This window comes from Echeneis naucrates, chromosome 5 (assembly GCF_900963305.1).
Source record: "Echeneis naucrates chromosome 5, fEcheNa1.1, whole genome shotgun sequence".
Taxonomy (NCBI): Eukaryota; Metazoa; Chordata; class Actinopteri; order Carangiformes; family Echeneidae; genus Echeneis; species Echeneis naucrates.
In genome coordinates, this window is record NC_042515.1 from 26,432,708 (window position 1) to 26,454,705 (window position 21,998).

Below are 21,998 nucleotides of genomic sequence, written 5' to 3' on the forward strand. Positions count from 1 at the left end.
AAAAAAAAGATTTTACCCAGTTAATTTTAGAACTGCAAATTCAGGGCACACCTCATATATAATGCAGTGTTACTGATAGTCTTTTGTTTATTACTGGACATATATTTCTATGTTACTGTTTTGTAATTAACTCAGGGTAAAAATTGTGCAGTCAGACAAATTCCTGTGTAGTGTGCGGGAATAAAGCAATGTGCTGATGTAACTCTGGAGTGGCCTCACACAGCATGTGCACTTTAAGCTGTCACATGACATTGATATCTATAAACCCTTAATAAATGATGATCAAACTGTTATCACTTGCTTAATAAAAGTTAAGATTAAATTTGAGCAGTGTGTCAGAGTCAGGTTATCCCGTTTTGTTCACTGCTACACTGTTGTCTTTTCTGAACAATCAGAAGGCCAGGATTTCTTGTCTCATTTCTGCTATTAAATCAGATAATGAAGTGTTAAATCTTTTATTGATGTCTGGAGGAGTTTTTAAGGAAAATTATCTCTCTCCTCGTCAGAGGTTAAACCCTCTGGTAATGCCTGTTTTCTCAAATGTAGACAAAGAATCTATCCAGGTTTTCTTCAGAGAGGACCTTGAAAGACCAATAACACAATCTGAAATAAAAATTGCCATCGACAACATGTTTAAGATGGCTGAAGATGAAGATGGCTATAGTATTTATTTATTTTATTTTATTTTTTCAAACGTGCTCCCCAATTTTAATTGACAAATTGGAAAGGGTTTGTTGAGGTTCAGAAATGGGGGGGGGTGATTCCGATCTCCCACACCTCTCAAACTTTGAAGAGACTTTAAAGAGACTGTTACCTCTCCACAGAGATTTCCCAGAGCTCTGCTAAGTACCATCGAGGACCCTTATCTGAACCTGGCATCAAAAGACTCCTGCTTTCCCAGCACAATAAATTGCAGTCAATGCCACAAATCAGCATAAACCTGCCTAACCCCGCAGCAGAAGCAGTCCTGGCTAGTTTTGCACCCTGGGCAAAACATCCCAACCCCCCCTTACCCCCCCCCCAACATGCAAATACGGGAATATACTATATTATTTATGTTATTTTATTACATATGTTATTAAGTACAAAGGTTAACTAGAATAGAGAAACAAATACAAAAATACGATAAATAAAAAAGATAAATAAATGAAATAGAGTATGTAAACACCAATATAACCAACAAATCCTGCATCACACAAATACAAATATAATAAAAAAAAACTACTACTACTATCAACAACACCATAAGAACAACTACTACTACAAATGAATAAAATAAATAATACTAATAATATTATAATTTTCAGGTAGTGCTTGATCACATGAAAGTGCAGGTGTAAAGTGCAATCTAAAACCTGACCTTTCTAGCCGACTTTGATGGAAAATCATCAATAACATCATCATACAAATCTGTTGTATAATTGTATGATTGATGCTCGTGCACCACCAAATAGATTGCCCATAGCAAGATCCGGCTTTGCCCCGCAGAGAGATACCCCTTCTCTGACCCTCCACTTGGGTTGGCCTGATAACATTATCAGGCAACGGCTGTAAATTTCTATGCCCTAAAAGAGAGAAATTTGATTGGACCTTCCGCAGGAGACCTGACGCAGCAATAACAACAACAGAAAAAGAAACTCAGAAGACAGAACTTAGCCAGTACACTACAAGAGCTAAGTCCCAACTTCAAGCCAAGGTTGCTTGAGGCCGGAACAAGCTTGGCTGCACTTCACTCAACCTCCAGCGTCTTGAGTTGCCGTGTTAACCAGGGCCGCTTGTTCTGCTCCAATGTGTTTTCATCAGAAAAGAGAAGAATAATTCGGATATTAACTTGATAGCCAAGCCAATCGCTCCAAAGACAACGCTGCCGATGAAGAGGGACAAGCTGGACCGACAGCCACTTCAGCCGAGGACCAGTCTAGCTTGGGAGGCCGCGACGAAGGACCTTGATGCGGCTGCTCTCATCGGACATCTCTTGCCCTTTTCGTGGCCAGTTGAGTCGTCAACCAATGTAAGATGGCGTTTATCTGCTTCCCCAGCAGGTTGTTCTGAGTGGTGCGAGGCATGGTTAGCAGACAAAATTAATAGTTTTAGAGCTCTCCTTCCTAAGACAGACTGCTCCTTGTATTTTGATAAACGATCTGCCATTCATTCGCCCAAATCCTCAAGAGTCACCAGCCGCTTAATTATCATTGTTATATCATGCCATTCCATTTACATATCCAACCTCACCTGTTTCACCCAGTTTATGCTTTGATTTGCACCTGTATATAATGTGCACGTTTTATTTCCCCTTTTTTTATTAATAAAACCCCCATACATTAAGCCATTGTTACACTCCTTCCTTCAGTAATTTTCCTTATCACAGTCCCGCTTAAGCCAAATAATGGCTTTACAAGGTGTAGGATACCGCCCTATCTTTCTCCTCATTTTGGAGAGGAAAATCCTGGCAAGAAGATTAGAAGGAATTACACCCAAACTTATTCACATAGATCAAATTGGATTTGTAAAATCAACGCTCACTCCAGCTAGTGGTATCGACGCCTCTTTGGCATCGATACAGCTATTTATTGATTATAATTATATTCCTTTGATATATTCACGATAATTTGAGCCCCTTGCTCTTTATTTTATTATTAGAACCACTGGCCATTTCAATTAGGAATAACCATTATATTAAAAGTGTTGCAGCCCTGGTAACAGAAATAAAACTAAGCCTTTTTGAAGATGATATATTGTTGACAGTATCTGACCCACCCAGCTCCCTTAAATATTGTCACGCCCCAGTCTAGGGGTTTGTAACACAAAAAAAGACCAAAACAAACGGTTACCAAACAAGGTGAACACCGGCCAGCAGTCCGGATATGTGTCTACCTAATTAATTACCTACCTAATTAACGAAAACAGGAGAAAACAGTGGCAGCTCACCTGCTCACCGTGCTAGTACTATATAAGTCATTGGGATCTCTGACTAACCATGCTGTTTTATCCTAATGAATCACATATTGTTTTAATATCTGATTTTATACCTCTTACATGTTTTTATATGAAATATCTATATACTATATATAATCATGGCCTTTTTATTATTGAATGAAGGAGAAACACTGATATTGTGGACTTTGTGGTGTGGTTTGTGTCTGTTCTCCTTTCTCATCCACAGAAAACAGGGACCTACAACAGCAATTGGGGGCTGATCGCAGGAATGGAGCCAGATAATATGAGGAGGAATTGTGCAATCCAAAGAAGTCACACCCACATACCTCATTTCCTTTGTGTAACCATAACAAAAGCTGGACCAGGGAAAGATAGTGCATCAGACTTTGTGAACTGGTGCTGGAGTTGTCTGCTGGTTAGGGAACATAGTCTGGTCCAGAGCTCTGTAAACGATTTCTTTTTTATAGTATATTTTACAGTTTGTATTCATATATGAAATTGATTTGGACGTCTCATGCATCCTTCATCAAACAAATGCGCGAGTTCACTTTGGGAACTCAACAAAGTGAAAATGGATCGTGCAGATTATATATAAGTGAATATGGCGTAGCATTATCGCGAACACCTGGCAGCGGAAGGATCAAACAACAAACAAAAAAACACAGGCAATGAGGCACAGGCAGGTTGGACGCGAGTGAGTTGGACAGTGACAGCTGTGAAATTACCCTCCTTGAGTTTGACAGCTTCGAAAGTACTTGTAGGCCATGGCTCCCCGTCAGCACAGGCCACACATGTGGACGAACCCACCAATCAAAGACAGAGTATACCCTGCAGGTTCTTCTGCAGGAGAACAGCACCGGCTACGCTAGCACTGGCATCCACTTCTAGTTTAAAAAGACAAGAGAAGTCGGTAGCCGCCAGGACAGGAGTGCTGCACAGGAGGGCCTTACGGGACTCGAGGGAGTGCTGGCAAGCAGGTCTCCACGCAAAAGGCTTTTTGACATTTGTCCAACTAGTGAGAGGGGCAACAACAGCAGCAAAATTATGGCAAAAACTGCGATAGTACCCAGCCATCCCCTGGAAACAGCGGAGCTCCTGCCTGGTTTGGGGTACTGGATATTCCAGAATCACCTGAATTTTGGCATCAAAATTGACCTGTCCCACCTGCCTCCCAAGGTTGGTGGCTGTAGCTCTGTCGAACTCACACTTAGCTAGGTTCCAAGTTAGTGTGGCCTCCTTTCACTTGTCAAAAATCTTCTCTAGGGTTCGCATGCGCTCAGGCCATGTAGCTGAAGCTACCACGTTGTCAAGGTACACCTCAGAGTTTTTCACATCAGCCAGGACAATGTGCATAAGCTATTGGAAAGTGGCAGGTGCGTTCCAGAGACCAAAGGGCATGAGAGTGTATTGACAGAAGTTATCCGGAGTTACGAAGGCAGAAATGTCAGAAGCAAGGGACTTGCCAGTAACCTTTCAGTAAGTCAAGATTTGTGACGAATGTTGCTGAACCAAACCTCTCCACACAGTCTTCCATTCTAGGCAGGGGATATGAATCAGTTTTTGTGACATTACTTACTTTTCTAAAGTCACTGCAAAAATAGGGTGTGTTGTCAGGTTTGGGCACAAGCAGACAAGGAGAGCTCCACGCACTGGGGGTGGGGACAGCTAGACCACTATCTACCAGGTAATTGACCTCTTTTTTCAGAAGAGCGCGCTTGGTTGGGCTAACCCGGTAAACGTGCTGTTTGATAGATGGTGGTCACCAACATCGATGTCATGAGAGACAGTCATGCAGGATGGATGGTCTGAAAACAAGGTGTGATAGCTGTTATTCAGATCTATAATATCTGCTCGCCCTGACGCCCTGCTGCAATTGGGCTTGCAGATCTTTCAAAAACTCAGAATTCTGCAGCCGTGAACAATGAGAATTATTCTCGTGTAGATATCTCCTGAGGGCATCAATCAATTAATCAATCTACTAGAAAAAGGCGTTTCCCACAGGAGAAACATTTGCAAGGTGTATTTACATTTCAACCCTGACATATAAATACAAAATCACAACATTCACAACACACAAAAAGACACCACAACCACCTTTCACACACCTCATGAGTTGATTTGGTGCAGTGGGCCAGACTGTGCATGCTCCCAATCTACCCAGGCACTACAAAAGCCAGCCAGACACAATGCTCAGGTCATTTAACACTGCCCAGACCCAGGAAGTGCTGCGGTGAGGAAAACACATTTGAACAATGATTTTGTAGCCTTTGAACAATAAACAGTTAACAAAACTGTGGTTGTGCGTTTGTGTACAACAAAGAAAATATGTTAGTGTAATGAAAGAAAATAGCACAGGAAACCTGCTAAGTTGTTAAATGTAGCTTAGTTTGTGCACCCACTAAACTGTAGCATGCTACCTGGCTAACATGGTGCAGGGTGCTATCAGTGGCAGGGGAAACTGCCACATTGCTCCCCCCTCCTCTCCCGGCGTAGCTGGAGTGTTCAGCCAGGACAGGTAGTCAGCCAACAGATTGCTCTTGCCAGATCGGTGCCTGATCTGGAAACTGAAAGGTTGCATATTGAGATACCATCAGGTGATTCTGGCATTATGTTCATAGTGTTGATCCATGACAAAGCTTGGTGGTCTGTTTCCAAGTCAAACTCTCTTCCAAGGAGATAGTAGCACAGACTTTCTAAAGCCCATTTAATGGCTAAGGCCTCCTTCTCAATTGTGGAATACCTAGTCTCCCAAGGTTCCAACTTCCAACTTAGGTGCAGCACTGGTTTCTCCTTCATCTTGTGCCCTTGTGTCAACACGGGCCCACTTCCGAGGCATCCACCTGGACCCGGAAGCGCTTCTGAGTCAGGACTGCAGAGAGTGGAGTAGTGTGGAATAAAGTTAGAATACCACCCAACAAGGCCCACAAATGACCTCACTTGCTTCTTGGTGCGGAGGCGCTGAGCATTGCGGATGGCATCGACTTTGTCCACAAGAGGGCAGACATGTCCCCCTCCAAGCTGGAACTGCAGATATTGGACTTCACTCCTGACCCACTCACTCTTCTGAGCATTGAGGGTCAGGCCGGCCCTTTCAATGTGACTCAAGACCTGTTTTAGATGGAGATGGTCCTTCCAGGAATGGCTAAAAATGACGACATGGTCCAGCTAAGCAGCACTGAAGGATTCAAGCCATGTCAGAACAGGATCCATCAACCTTTGGAAGGTCGCAGGCGCTCCATGCAGTCCAAACAGCATTACTGTAAACTGGTACAGTCCTGTTGGTGTACGGAAAGCAGCGTACCCCTTGGACATCTCCTCCAGTGGAATCTGCCAATATCCCTTGCAAAGATCCAACGTTGTTATGAAGGTGGCAGTCCCCACGTGCTCCACGAGGTCATCTATGCAGGGCATGGGGTAGGCGTCGAAGCAGGTGACAGCATTGATCTTCCTGAAGTCAATGCAATGGTCGTTGAGAACCGTGCTTCTTCGGTACCATCACCATGGGACTGGACCACTTGCTCTCAGATGGCTCAATCACACCAAGATCAAGCATCATCTGGACCTCATTCTTCAGAGACCCCGCCAACTTTTCTGGGATGCGGTATGGCCTCTGTCGAATGGGAGGAGCGTCCGCCTTTTTGAGTCAGATGGTGTGCTGTCCGTGCCGTCCATCCTGGTCCATCACGGAACAGTCCTTGTAGCTCCCGGAACAGCAACTGCAACTCCTGTTGAAGGGGCAAAGACAGGTGCCCCAGATGGGGGGGGTTTGGCTGAAAAAGCTGTTGCAGATTAGAGTCAAACTCTCCATCTTCCTCTTTCACTTGGCGCACCAGGAACGCCTTGGTGGGTTCCTGCTCTTTCCACTATTTGAGCAGATTAATGTGGTAACACTCGGATGCTTTCCCCTTGTCCAGGTGAGCCACTTCGCACGTCACCTGTCCCATCTTCTTCAACACCTCATAAGGTCCCTGCCACTTGGCTAGCAGTTTGTTGCTACTTGTTATGTCCTGATGGCTAGGGGTATCTCAGGACAAACAAAAGTAGTATTTTTAAACAAAAAAGAACGAGTAGAGATGGATAAACAGACTGGTAGGTATGAGCATCAAATGAGGTATTTTAATAAGGTAGCTCAGTGGCACACCAAAAATAAATCCTCACACACCTAAGGATGATATAAGAAATAACAGAAAACTATCCTCTCAAAAACAGGAAGGAAGTAAGAACAACACTTCAAAACCCACTGTCTAACACACAGTCAGCTTGCGGTTTGCCACTTCACTGGTGCTGCTGCCTTACTGGCGTGTTGGGGAGAGAGAGCCACTTTCCCTCTGCTCCTCTTATCGTTATTGGTCCAGGCAATCCTGCAATTAGCAGACACTCACACACAGAGACACACCCACACAGACAGTTCATAGAGGCACTTCACACACAGACACTCCCACACAGGCATATCTATATAGAGGTCCGTAACACTACTGGTTGGCAGCTCCCTCTGTCGAGCCCTTTTGTCATACCAGCACTTCTGGTCACGCTGTGCCCTCTCCAGGTGGACCTAAGCCTCATAACAGTATCTCTCCAGACGTTCGTGCATTTTGAGCACATAGGACAGGATACCTTCTGGGGCTGGTTTCTTGGTTGCCTCCCACTCCTTACTCAGGAGATCCAATGGGACTTGTACTGGCCAGGTACAGGAGCTTGAACGAAGAGAAGCCCGTGGATGCTTGAGGCACCTACTACACTCCTACACGAGAAAAAAGCTGGACAAGGGCTCTGATTATCCTTGGTGTCTTTATGCTTCGGAGGGAAAGCTTCAGGGAATCGGGTTGCATAGTCACAGATGACAAGGATGTACTGGTAACTGGCACTAATCTTCTCCAGGGGACCAACCACATCCATTGCTATGTGCCGGAAAGGGGTACGGATGACAAGTAATGGATTTAATGGCACTGGCTTGGTTTTGATGTGTGTGGTGATCTGACACTCTGGGCATGCAGTGCAAAAATGTTTAACATCAGTAAACATTGTCGGCCAGTAAAACCATGACCCCAACCTCAAGTAGGTTTTCTGTTGCCCTAGATTGCCTGACCAAGGTATTGTGTGGGCCAGATGTAAAACTACAGGCCTACAGCTGGTTGGCACCACTAAGTGTTTGCCTGAACCCCCCATTGCATACAAAATATCATCTTCTACCACAACACTTGGACCGGAATCTTGCATGCCCTTCCCATCCTCAACCCTCTTATACAAGAGAGACAAGTCATAAAATTTCAAGTTGAACAGAGTGTGATATGTTTTTGTTTTTGTTTTTTTGTTTTTTTTTTTTGTTTTTTTTTGCAGCTTAACATGGTGGTGGGTCATTTTTGACCTGCAGGACAACATGAAGGTTATTAAAATGAATGTCATCCCAAGGATAAGTTTCCTATTGGTTGTCATTCCTCTTCCCCTGGATAAAATGTTTTTCAAAGAATTTGAAGCTCTTTCCAGAAATTTTATTTGGAACAAGACCCCCGGAGTCAGTATTAAAAACTTATACATGGACAGGGGATTGGGAAGCCTAGGCCTCTCAAATGTATATAAATATTATGGTGCACTCCTATACGCAAAAAAAATCACTTTTCTTGCTCTACATTGAAAAAAATTCAGAATACGATCAATTATAAAGTTAACAAATCCCAAATGTCCTCTTGTGGAACAGGTTTAGCTGAAATGGCAAACCTCTCAAAAACAATCTTTGGGAAAGTAAAGGTATAAGGAGGATTGGTGACTTGATAAACCCCAGTGACAGAAAACTTAAGTCTTCTGCTAAACTTTCAGATTCATACAGAATTGAAGATAAGGACTACCTAACTTATATGCAAATAAGATCTCATCTGGTTTATTATTTCGTGGAAGTGGTTAAAATACCTTCCATGACAGAGGTGGAAATTATACTTGAATCAATGGTCAAACAGAAATTCAACATTGTTTCTAAACTTTATATAATGTTAAACAGCCCAACAGGAAACAGTTGGAATGTAGTTCAAAGAAACTGGGAATCTTATCTGGGCAGACCATTGGGAATGGAAAAATAGAGTAAAATTTGGAAAAACTTACATAAAGTATCAAAACGAGTAAAGAGCAAAATGATAAATTATAATACACAGAACATATTTTACACCTGTTCGACTGCATAGTATAAACACCTCTGTCTCTGACTGCTGTTGGCACTGTCAACAAGATAAAGGTACATTTTATCATATGGTATGGGCTTGTCCAAAAATAAAACTGTTCTGGGAAAGTATTACACAGTTTCTGGGCGGAATTATTGATCTCTGTGTTGTTTCCGACCTGGAAATATGTTTGTTGAATTATATGGACAAGAGATTGTGGCCGAAATACAAAGAACAAATTATTAGAACCAGCTGTATGACAGCCAAAAGACTCATCGCTACTAACTGGAAGGATGCAGACCAATTGGAAATAGGCCAATGGCTAATAAGCTGGTCTTATGATACGCAGTTTACCCTCATTTCAGAGGGCCTGAAAAGATCCCCATGAGCCCAGCGGGGTTTGAATTCAGTCTGTTCACTCCTGGACCATAATTGTTTACTAATTGTATCCCCACTCCCACTGAGCTAATACAATTTTTATTTTTTATTTATACATTTTTTGTTTTTCAGTTCTTTCTTCTTTTGTTCTTTCTCTTTTTCTTTTCGCTTTTCCCCCCTTCTCTTGTTTGTATGTAAAAACTATTGGTAATTATGATTACATTGACCATGTCTTACTATGTCTTGACTTTCTGGCTGCCAATACAAGTTTAAATGGAATAATCTTTTCTGAACAATAAGTCAACATCCTCATCTACTGGAGAATGGAGGAAGTGTTCGATTACTTTCTCCTGGAAACAGTAGATAAACTTTTTTTTTCTCTCATGTGGTAACATTTTATTTCAGTTTAAATTTGAAAATAGTCTGCTTAACATTAAGTTTGAGCATTTCTCATCTTGAATATTTTCATCCTGGTTTTATCACTTCATCGCTCCACAAAGAACATTCAGTGTTTTACACCTTCCAACATTCCCACCCGGAAAGTGTGCATGCTCTATTAATACAACAGATAGCCTTTCAAATGGAAAGTAGGGTGAACATTTCCAGGCTACTATATAAATAAGTCTGAGCAATGCAAGCTTTTAGCAGGTACTATCAACAGCAGTAGTTTTGTGCTCAAACTGCTGATGACACATTGAGGAGTAAATGAACATATCCCAGTAAAGTTTTTCTCTGAAAGGTTCAATACAGCCTGCAGGCCCAGAGCCTGTTTTCTGCATGATTGAATAAAGATATAGCAGATTTTAGGTGAACTTAACAAATCCCATTAAGGTTTGATGGTGCGTCCATATAGGTGGCGACTGGGGGCAGTGACTGCTTATTGTGACATCACAAAGTCCCAGATTTCCTGTTGGCTTAGTTCAAGACTTAGTTTCTGAATACAGGCTGAGCATTTCTTTATAAACTGAGGCCTGATTTAATATAGAACTTAGGCCCAATTTAGAATCAAAGATCACATGGAGGTCTACCTTTAGGCCATATGGACTTTTAACATATACCTTTAGACCATATGGACCTATGTGTTTGTGTTTCTTCAGGTTTACCCTTAATGACCATTTATAGATGTTGATTATTATCAGTTTTTACAAGACCTTTGTTTGTCTGTTGACATTCAATTGTCAACAGACAAACAATCCAATTGATTGTAATTCAACTTAAATAGTTGAAAATGTTAAAAAGCTGTGAAATGAAGGGAAAATGAAATCTATCCGATTAGATATGAACCATTATATTCACTGGAAAATATTGGGCCAACAGACTCTTACAGAGAGTTTGCCCTCTCACAGTTAGTGTACCAAAGTCTCAAATATGTGTAAACAACTAATGTCTGCCTACTGAATTCCATCTTCTACCAATTCTGGTTGAAGGTAGAATTTCCATACTGGTCCATCAGAGCCAGTTTGGCACTGGATTATACTGTTGAGCCAGTAAAGTGGTGACCCTGTCCTGCACTGGGTGGCCTCTTTCCTCTCTGCTCAACACATCCGGCCATTGAGGTGGCATCCCACACAATGAGGGTGTGATCTCTGATTACATGTCTGTGCTTCAAAGCCTTATCAAGACAACTAAATATATGTGTTGAGGTCCCACCTTGTTACTGTAACACGAGAGCAAACAGCCCTGCAGGAACACACTGCTAACACCCTAAATGCCACAAAGTCACTGCACAAGACCAACAGACAGCCTCAGCCTCAGGATATTTTATACATAAGGGTCAATTCAGCAAATCCAGTGTTACTCACAGGTGACATGTTCTTTTGACTTTGACATCTTTAGAGCAGTAAGAGGGGTCAGCAAACAAACTGTTCCATCAGTGTGATCAATGCAGGAATGAATGTGTTTTCCATCTGACTGGGTAGAAGCACTGCTCAATCAATCCCATTCGCTCATATACTATATTCACCAGCAGCAGTACAGCACTCTTTTATCGAAACGCGTTCACAAAACACACACACAAACACACACAATGATGTGTCTGGAGCCAAGGACTGAGTTTTCATTGTTACCAAAGTTTTTATTAGCTTCAAAAATAGGCCCATATTTAAATATGGCCCTCGCTTGAAAAGTTTGTATCTGACTCATACTGATGCTTTCAAGCTCTATGACAGAGGTGTCCAAATCCGGTCCTGGAGTTCCACTGTCCTGCATGTTTTAGAAGTTTCCTGCTCCAACACACCTCATTCAAATGAGGGGCTCCTGATCAGACTTCAACAGAGCTTGATGACGAGCTGATGATTCAATACCTCTGCTCTATGAGCTGCTGGCTGACAGCAGGGGGCAGCAGGGGCAGGAGAAATACCAATCCAGCGGCCACAATCTGCTGATGAAAGAATGTGCCCTTGCTTTACACACTCACATAAACAAGTGTTCGCTCATCAAATACATGACTACATTTTCCTTTCCAGCATATGATGATAAACACGTTCCCATTCCACAACCACACCAAGATAACCCCTCACCACTTCATTCTGTCGTTGTCATGGTGTGGCTTCCAGGCCATTGGTTGGTGGTTATCATCAGAAATCTATGTGAAATCATGAGTAAGTTTTCCATACATTTCCAGCAGAGAAATGGCTCTGTGACAAAAATACAAGGCCTCAGCTGCAATTATATGTTGCCTTTGTTTGGCTGATGACGTGCTGGTCACTGCATGCTCTGTCTATGAGGCCTGCCCACCCCCTTCCACCGATTCCGCATACACACCCCCCCCACACACACACACACACATTGACAAATCAAACAGCAGAGGTTTGCAGTTTGGCTTATCAGCCTGCATACAACTCTCACAGATTGTCAAACTTGTGTCATTCTTCCCAGTTAGATGTGTTTTAGAATCATTAATTATGTGACAAGACTCATTTTGATTACTTCTACTTTGTCACAATCAAATACTATTTTTTTTGGATGAGTCCATTACAGAAAGTTCCTACTCATTTTATCATTTGTTCTCCTGCTGCTCTACAAAATGCTGCAGTGAGTGTATGTGTACATCTACACAGAAAAAAACTAAACATCCACCTTCATCAAGATTTGCCCCCCGTATTTAATCTCTCCATTTGTCTACGTAACAGCTTCTTTTTCATGTTAACTGTACATGACCTGAAGCTTATTTTCAATGGTTTATTCCACTTAATGGGTGACAAAAACCCTCAGCATTTCAACATCTTTTTTTTCCCACGGAAAACTGACTTTTTAAGGCCCTTGATTGTACCATTAGCAGAAACCAGATACACCAGTTGGTAGTTGCGTTTGATCGGTGCAAAGAAAGAAATTCAGTCAAAGTAAAATAACAATAAACCATTGACCTCATATTTCTTCTTTAAGAATATTAGAGGCCTGTTTGGGATGAGGTCACTGACAAGTCCATAATGAAAAATACGTTCCTGAAAATATTTCATTGAGTATATTATAATTAAATAAATGTTTTGATAAATGATAACCATGCTATTTGTGACATAATAAGCCTGAGGAAAGAAAATTATTTGTTGACAAATCTTTGGCTGCATTTTGGCATAGTTTTTTTCTCTTCATTTCATTGCTTTTTTTCCACTGTAGCTGTGCTTATTTTACACAGGTAGTCAAGTAAAATAATAAATAGTTGCATAGTATAAATATCATTCCAAAATCCAAATGCAATGTACCATTTTGTAAAAAAACAAAAAACAAAAAACAAACAAAACAACAAAAAAAAAAAAAAACAGCCTGTCAAATGTCTATCTGAGGGGGAACCAGGTCCTGGTCCTTCAGAACTAACATTTGCTGGAGGTTTTCTTAGCTTGTACCTGCAAAGTAGAATCTACTTTACAATTATAAATGTATTTATTAATTTAACTTTAATTATAAATTCATATCTATGGACATGAAGTAAGAAAACTGTTGTGTCTTTTAAGATTAACGGTCTGAGGGAAAATGTTTTTATATTCATTTCTTTCACATTTAGGGCTGGACAAGCTGCAGTGTGCAGTGTTATTTGCTTAAGGTCTGTGAGAGGCACTTCATGATGAGCAAGTGCGAGAAAATTAGCTTTTTATTGGAGAATTGGGGACTGGGGTGCAGGAAGGGTCTGGCCAGCTGGGAACTGAACAGCAGCTTCCTTGCCTTAAAGCAGTTGCACCCACATGGTATGTGCCCTGACCCATCTAACCCTAAGATAGTCACATTATGGGGGTCACCCATCTTTGTTGTCAAAAGAAATCATAGAAATCATAGAGGACATTGAGGAAACAGTGATAGCAATCAGCAAAACTGGCAAAAGTAATGATGGTTATGTGCAAAGAGCCACTAAAATGTGATTGATGGGAATCTGTTTTACATTTACAACACAAAGGAATTTGTACTTTACAGTCAAACATGTAAATCCCTGTTTTGGCAACCAAGAGGAACAAGTGCCAATATAATATTTACATAGATATATGACCAGCGGAAGGACAGCTTTCCCTAACATACCAAGTACTGACTTTCCCTCTGGCACTGATAGTAAAAAAAGGGCAAAAGACTTGAATGGTCTCTCTATCATGCCTCAACATACTTGTTTCCGCCCTTCAGGGAACCGGGCTGACATGTAACTTATCACTGTTAACTTCAGCTTTGATTCTTTTGCATGAACTGTATTGCACAATTCACCTTCTACCATTAAACTTTCTTTAATACATTGAGATAGCATTCTAAATGAGAACAGGGTTCCCACTGATCCTTAAAAAGTCTTAAAATGTCTTAAATTTAAATCCGGGTAATTAAGGCCTTAAAATGTCTCACCTAAGGTATTAAATTTCTAGGCGGTGCATTTAATGCCGATGGGAAAGCAGAGTAGTTGACCTTAAAACATAGTGTGTATTTGTTTGATTAACTTAGTACAAAGACTCTGTCGTAAATGAGAGACTCTGCGATTAATAGCCGTTTCACGGTATGTCAGTGACAGACTGAAGTCGTGCCACCATTACGCGCAGTGGTTGTCGAAGTGAGCGGTTGAACATGCAAAGATGAGGAAGTGCAAATTTAATGAAAAATGGATCGAAGATCCATTTAGGAGTTCATTGGTGCCAGCTGAAAACAACAACGAGACATTGAGCAAATTCTGGAAAAAGACTATTTCGAAATGGGCCATAGGTCTCAAAGCCATCAAGTCACATATGAAAAGAGGAAAGCGCCAGCGATACGTGGCAGCAGCTAGCCACAGCGGGGCCAGGTTTAAATTGTCTTAAAGTAAATAATTAAATAAAATGGAGAAAATTTGTTGAGATCTTAAAAATGTCTTAAAAAGCATTACATTTTACTCTTAAAATGGTGCAAGAAACCTGGAGAAGGAAACAAAGCTGTGATAAATAAGTACAAATGCTTGTCTCCCCCCCTTTCATTTTCAGCACAGTGATTTTCAAATTTGCTCATTCTGAAGGGAGGTTGTAGTCATATCTGATTTGTCTGTAACAAAGATGTGCACAAAGATCACCTTATCTTCAAGAGGTATTTATTTTAACCATGTTTTCAGGATCTAACCAAGACACAACTGTTATCATAGTAAGCATGGCAACAAAGGTAGGTACACAGTCCTTGGTCTGCTGTTTATTGGAATGCAGTGAACTGATGGCTATTAGGGCCATGTGTTGTGGTTAAAAGACCCTGCACTGCTCCCTCACCACTGCACCCCCCAACTCAGGAATGATCTGCTACCCAGGTTTTCTGAACAGTACGCGATGCTTAATAAACATGACATGACATGTTAGTAACAGAGCTGATCGTGGCAGGAGCCATAAACATTTTCATAGATTGTAAGATGTGGTTTTTGTAATGATCTTGTCACACTACATGATATAATGTGCCAAACCTGATTGTCAGGAGTTTTGAAGTTGTCCAGCGGTGTTTGTTGAGGCTGGGTGGGTTCCATTTTGAGTCAGCTTGGATGCCACGGGTCAGCTATGTTAGGGGTCGGGCTCATAGCACAGGCCTTTGTACTGAACAAGTGATGCTTGCACAGGTACAATGAGTTGCTCTGATCCTTGGGTCAGCAGAATTAGCCATAGGTCACAGTGAGCTGTGATCATGAAGCTAAAAGCTGCTCTCAGGATCATATGTTTCATCTTTTGGATTCCCTGTACTACTCTATCAAGATTTCATAATTTCATCTTATATTGAATTGGTAGTAATATTGTACCATAAGCGTTGGCTTTCTTAATTTCATGCTAAGAGCTGCCTGATTGAGACAGAAACATTAACAAACTGCACCAAAACCTTAGAAATACCTCTGATATATATTTCAAAGCTTCATCTAATATGTTAGAAATCAATTGCTTATTTGTGGATTTGAGTCTGAGTAATTTTGAATCTCAGCTAAGTAATATCCATAACTTTAATATTCATACATTTTGCTATTAAATGCTAATTCCTAATGTTTTGTGTTTATTTGGTGTGAAGTAAAACAATGAGCTAAAAGAGGGGCAAATAACCTCATAGAGCTGATATCTGTGGTTTTGCTATAGTGAGGAAATATGAAGAATCAGCTGTTCTGTGAGTAAACACACCCACTATTTTATATCCAAACATGTTTGCAACCTGTGAATATTTGCTTTTGTCCTGTATTATGAATAAAGAGACAGTTTGCAGAGGTAAGCAGGTACTCACAGTTCAGAGCAGTTCATATTCTTTGAAAGGTGGCAAGAAACTACAGGTAGCTGTTTAATTACTCACTGCATACCATGATGAGTGCAGTGCCACTATTATCAGCTCTGCCTCTGGCCCTGGGGCACTCTGGTAATTCCCTCTGCTCATCTTCCAAAAGCTCTTATTTTACAGGCTCTCTATATGATGAAGTTACAGAGACAGCAGACATTATTTTCAGGCTCCTCTTCTATGGAACCAACTTCCAGCATCGGTCCGGGGGGCGGACTCTTTAGTAATTTTCAAGACCAGGCTTAAAACTTTCCTGTCTGACAGAGCTTATAGTTAAAAAGTTAAAGTCCTCTACTCTTTAGCTATGCTGCTGTAGGCCTAGGCTGCTGGGGGAAGGACTAAGCTTCTCTCTCTCTCTGTCTCTCCCTGTTACCCTCTCTCCCCCTCTCCCTCTTTCTCTCTCCCTCCGTCTCACTCGCTTTCTTTTCCTCCCCCCTTGCATGTGCTGATAAGAACCATCCTTCTTAAAAAATACAGTTTCACCCAGTTCTAAGCATTTATACTACATTTACTAACCATGTTCTGCCAAAGTCTCTGTCTCTCCCAGCTCCTCTCCTCTCTCTCCCTGTCCTCATCCTGCAGGTGGTGACTCATCACCATCCCATGTTCCTGCAACACCTGCTGGTCCCATATTTCATGAATTCTGTACTACAGCTCAACTCCATGAACTTCATGCAGCAACATGTTCCTGCCTACACCCACCCCCCAATGCCTATCTCTCTCTCTCTCTCTCTCTCCCACTCTCAACCCAACCGGTCGAGGCAGATGGCCGCCCCCCCTGAGCCTGGTTCTGCTCGAGGTTTCTGCCTCTTAAAGGAAGTTTTTCCTTGCCACTGTCACCAAGTGCTTGCTCATTGGGGCATCTGTTGGGTCTCTTTAAATCATTTTATAAAGAGTTTGGTCTAGACCTGCTCTATATGTAAAGTGCCTTGATACAATATACAATACAATACAAATAAATCTGATTTGATTTGATTTGACATTGCATGAGCTGTGTTAAAAGTGCAGAGTGTTAACATTTATTATTGTTCAGTGCAGTGATGGCTTTGGGGAAGAAGCTGTCCCACAGCCTGTTTGTCCAAGTTCTGTGAGACCTATACCATTGGCCCGAGGGTAGCAGGTCGAACAGGTGGCTGCTGGGGTGGTAAGTGTCCTTAATGATGCTGGTAGCTCTGCTGAGGTAGCAACAGCTGGCAATGTCCTTTAGGCTGGGCAGAGAGAGAGGTCTGTGAGGAAGTCCTTGATCCACTTGCAGATGGGGGTGGAGGCAGAAGTGCAGCAGGCCTGTAGTCATTGATGCTTTCCACTGTTGAATTCTTGGGGACGGGGATGATGGTGGAGGCTTTCAGGCAAGGTGGGATGAAAGCCTGCGACAGGGACAGGTTGAAGATGCTGGCTAAAACTCCAGCCAGTTGGTTGGCACATGCTCTGAGTACCTTAACAGGTACTCCATTGGGGCCGGTGGCCTCCCTGGGGTTCACCAACTTCAGCTCATGTCTCACTTCGTGCTCCTGAAGTGTTCGGGTGGGGATGTGTGGAGTGGCTGCTGGTCTGTCTGCTTTCTTGAAGTGGGCAAAGAAGTGGTTCAGCTCATCCCCCAGTGAGGCATCAGTCTTGGTGTTGTCCGGATTGTTGCTTTTGTAATTTGGGTGTGATTTATCGCCTGCCACATCTTTCTGGGATCATTCACACTCAAGTGGTCCTCTATCTTTGTCTTGTAGGCCGCCTTTGCATCACTGATGTCTCTTGTCAGGTCAGACCTGGCTGCGCTGTATAGGGCCCTGTCCCCTGACTTAATGGCGGTGTTGCAGCTTTTTAACAGGGCCTTGATTTCGCTGTTCGTCCAGGGTTTCTGGTTTGGAAAAACCCTGACCCTTTTGTCCACGGTCGCATTGTCAACGCAGTTCTTGATGTAAGAGAGTACAGTGTTGGGGTACTCCTGCAGGATGTGGCTGGAGAATAAATCCCATAGTCTGTTGGAAGCAGTCCTGTATCTGGGAGAGGGCTCCCTCTGGCCAGGTTTGGAAAAGCAAGCACCATATTGGAGAGCTAAGAGCTGCTGCACCTGTGCGCGCCACCATTTTAAAAGACATAGGTCAGTTTGTCGTAAATATGTTTTATGTCTCATGGGACTTGAAAATTATACACTTCTCTCTCACTTGCTGCTATAGTGACAAATGTATTACTTTCAGTACAGGCTGAATATGATGAGATAGGATACTAATTATTTACTTCATCAAATCACATCAAATCAAATCAGATTTGTATAGCACCAAATCATAACAAAGTTACATCAAGGTACTTTACATATAGAGCAGGTCTAGACCAAACTCTTTATAAATGTATTTAAAGAGACCCAACAGATCCCCCGATGAGCAAGCACTTGGCAACAGTGGCAAGGAAAAACTTCCTTTAAGAGGCAGAAACCTCGAGCAGAACCAGGCTCAGGGGGGGCGGCCATCTGCCTCGACCGGTTGGGTTGAAAGTGAGAGAGAGAGAGAGAGAGAGGGTGAGAGAGGCATGGGGGGGTTGTAGGCAGGAACATGGTGCTACATGAAGTTCATGGAGATGAGCTGTAGTACAGAATACTTCATCAAGTCAGCGTATAACTAATTCCGGTTCCAAATAAAAATGCTGCCTAAATAAAGTTCTGACTCAAGAGTTAGAGTGGGTAGTCCACTAATTAGAAGTTGGGAGTGTCCTTTAGGGGCATACTGGTTGTGAGGCAACAACGCAAACCACACAGCAGGAGGGTTGCAGGTTCAATTCTTGGGCCTGGGGAGTTTGCATGTTTCCTCTGTGTGGAGTTTGCATTTTCTCCCCGTCCCTTAGTGAGTTTACTCTCTGTACCCAGATTTCCTCCCACAGTCCAAATACATGCATGTCTAAGTTGACTGGTGACTATAAATTTCCTGTCGGTCTGAGTGTGATTGTGAATTATTGTTTGTCTCTATCCCTCTCGATGTGTTAGCCCGGCAATAGACCTGTTAAGGTTGTAGCACCGCTGTGGCCCTGAAGGATAAGTAGCTGCAACTGCCCTTTTAAGAGTTGTTAATGATCTTTCAAGTTTTGATTCAGGTAACTTCACAGTTTTAGTACTTTTACACTTGACCACTGCCTTCAATACAATCAATCACTCGATTCTTTTATTGAATGGCTCCAGTTTTATCTGTCAAAAAGGAGTTTTCTCCATCTTGGTGCATTTTCTTCTTTTATGGCCCCTTGCCCTGTTGCTCCCCCTGGGTTCCATCTTCAAAAACATATGATATCATCTTCCACTGTGCAGATTTATTTTACATAAAAAACTAATACTAATGACTCTCTTTTGAGAAAGCTAATTGAAAGATTTTGTTTGTTTTTATGGTTGGCAGAGCATCTTCTTATTCATGTGAATCTTACTGTACACTTTTTAGGCCATCCACAACCTCACTCCCCTCACCTATTGTCACCTCCTCCCACTTCCTCAGGTCTTCCTCCTCCCTCCACCTCCCTGTGCCCTCCGCCCGTCTCAGCTCCATGAGGAGCAGAGCTTTGGTCTCACCTGACTTGTGAGACCAAAGCCTAATATCTACAGATTAATGACTTAGCAGCTCTGTGAAGATGAAGCAGTGACATCTTAAGCTGCTGTTGACTTTAGCAATCCTTTGATGGCAAGTTGATATACATCTCACAGTAACAGTCAAATTTGAGACTTCATGTTACAGTAATACTGCCATGGAGGGGTACTATCAAAGGTCTCAGTCCACAGAGAAATGTTTAGCCTGTATTCAGAAACTGAGCCTTAAAACTTCTCGGACTTTGTGATGTCACAACAAAGCAGTTGCTACCCTCAGCCACACATCCAAGCCCCATTCACCTGGACCCACCATCCAGTTTTACAGGATTTGGTTTCTCTGAGAGTTGACAAAAAATTTGCCATATTTTTGTGGATCACTCAGAAAACAGTCAACCAATCAGAAGAGAGGACCTGGGGCTCTTTGTCATGACATCAATTGTTTGGTGCAGTGAATCCGTGCTCTGCTACAGCGGCTCATTGAGTCTCAATCGAGTCATTCTGGCCTCTTAAGTGGTTCTGAAGTTGTGCTTGACTTGTGATGTGAGTCTGAGGTAGGGGTCTGATCTGCAAGGAGCAGTTCTGGGTGATGGGGAACAACATGTACTGAACTTCAGAGATTAGAGAAACATTGCTTTCTTTTTTTAAGTGGTGCAGCGTTGTGAAGGCTGAGCATTCCTGGAGTTCAAAATTGCATTAAAGCAAGGCACCCAGAAGATGCTGCAGATTGCTATCTCTGAATAGAGAAATTATGAAAATCTGATGTACATGGGTCCTTGCTCCTGCTTGTTGTTGCTGATGTTAGCATGCAAATATTGACTCCATGATTTATCACACAAAAAATCTGATAGCTGATTTTTTATTTATTTATATACTCATTTTGCATGATACACTTGCACTGGGTAAGTAAGTTGTCTGACTGAAAGTTTCTGCAATGGGATCAGAGCAAAAAGGACACTTGACCAGCCATCAAAGTACAATTCTGTTTCCATTCCATCAGCTGCCTTTCGACACGCAACTTTGTGTTTCCTTTTAATTCACCTCCCAAACCAGCCAGACGTTTTTGTCCCTCTGATGTGGTAGATATTTTACAGAGCTTTCTGTTTGATAAACAAAAAGGTTTCAAGGATCTGTGTCATCCATTCAACATCTTCAAATCAGAGGTGATAATGAATTTTGGGGATTAGCGTGAGCACTAGCATCTGACATTTCACTTAAGGCTTTATGAAGCATGTAGTTTGCAAATCGGTCCATACAGCTGTTTTTTGTTGTTGTTGTTGTTGTTGTTTGTTTGTTGTTGTTTTTTTGTTTGTTTTTTTAGTTTAGTTTTGTTTGTTTGTTTCAGTTTAAAAGGAAACCCCAACCAGTTATTCATGATAGTCTGTAAGTCTTTTTCAGTCTGTATGTTTGTATCTGATGAACAGACAATGTGACAGTGTAAAAAAATCCATCTCAGTCTCGGGAAGAGCTCCAAGACATGGATTTTAACTTCTGGCTCTGACTAGCCCACAGCTGAGGACCTGCTGGGGTGTGGCAGATTTAAAAGAGGAAATGTTGACCAACTGCCTTACACACTCTTGCAGTATTTACAGTGTAAACTACGAGGCTGGCAGAGGAGTGTGTTCTTATTTATCTTGGCTATGGGCCTATCAGTGGAGATTGGAGCTGTTATGAGAAACATTTTTGTGGGTGGCCTCTCTTGTGTTTGTGGTTTGGCTATGAGGCATGGAAGGAATTAACTCTAGCCTTCTGTGTTGTCCATGTGCACACTCATCTGAAAACACCTCACCTCATTTTTCATTTTCTCTGCTGTAGAAATGTGGATATAAGAACAGAAAACTATTTAACACAAATAAAATTGTATAAATATTGTATTTTCTTGTAAAAGTGCATGATATGTTAAAAGGTTCTCCTCCAGAGGCCTTGGCAGATATGAGATTAAAAGTTTGATACTCTGTGGAGTTTCCCCTTAAGAGGAAGACCCACAAAGGTGCAGAGGAGGAATAAATCATTGAGGGGATGAGAGCTGAAAGAGCATATCTCTTCTCCATCATCAAAGTAATGTAGGAGTACCTGAAAACAAGATGGAGAAGCTAGGAGCCCTTGTGAGGGATCAGAGGAACCTAAGTGCAGTGTTTCACAACAGACAGAGCAACAAGGGGATACTCCCAAACGCCTTAGTGGACAACCAACAGGTAGTTCAGGATGAAATGTGTCTTCACTCAGGTTGTTAGCTGCAAAACCAGAGGCGATGGGAC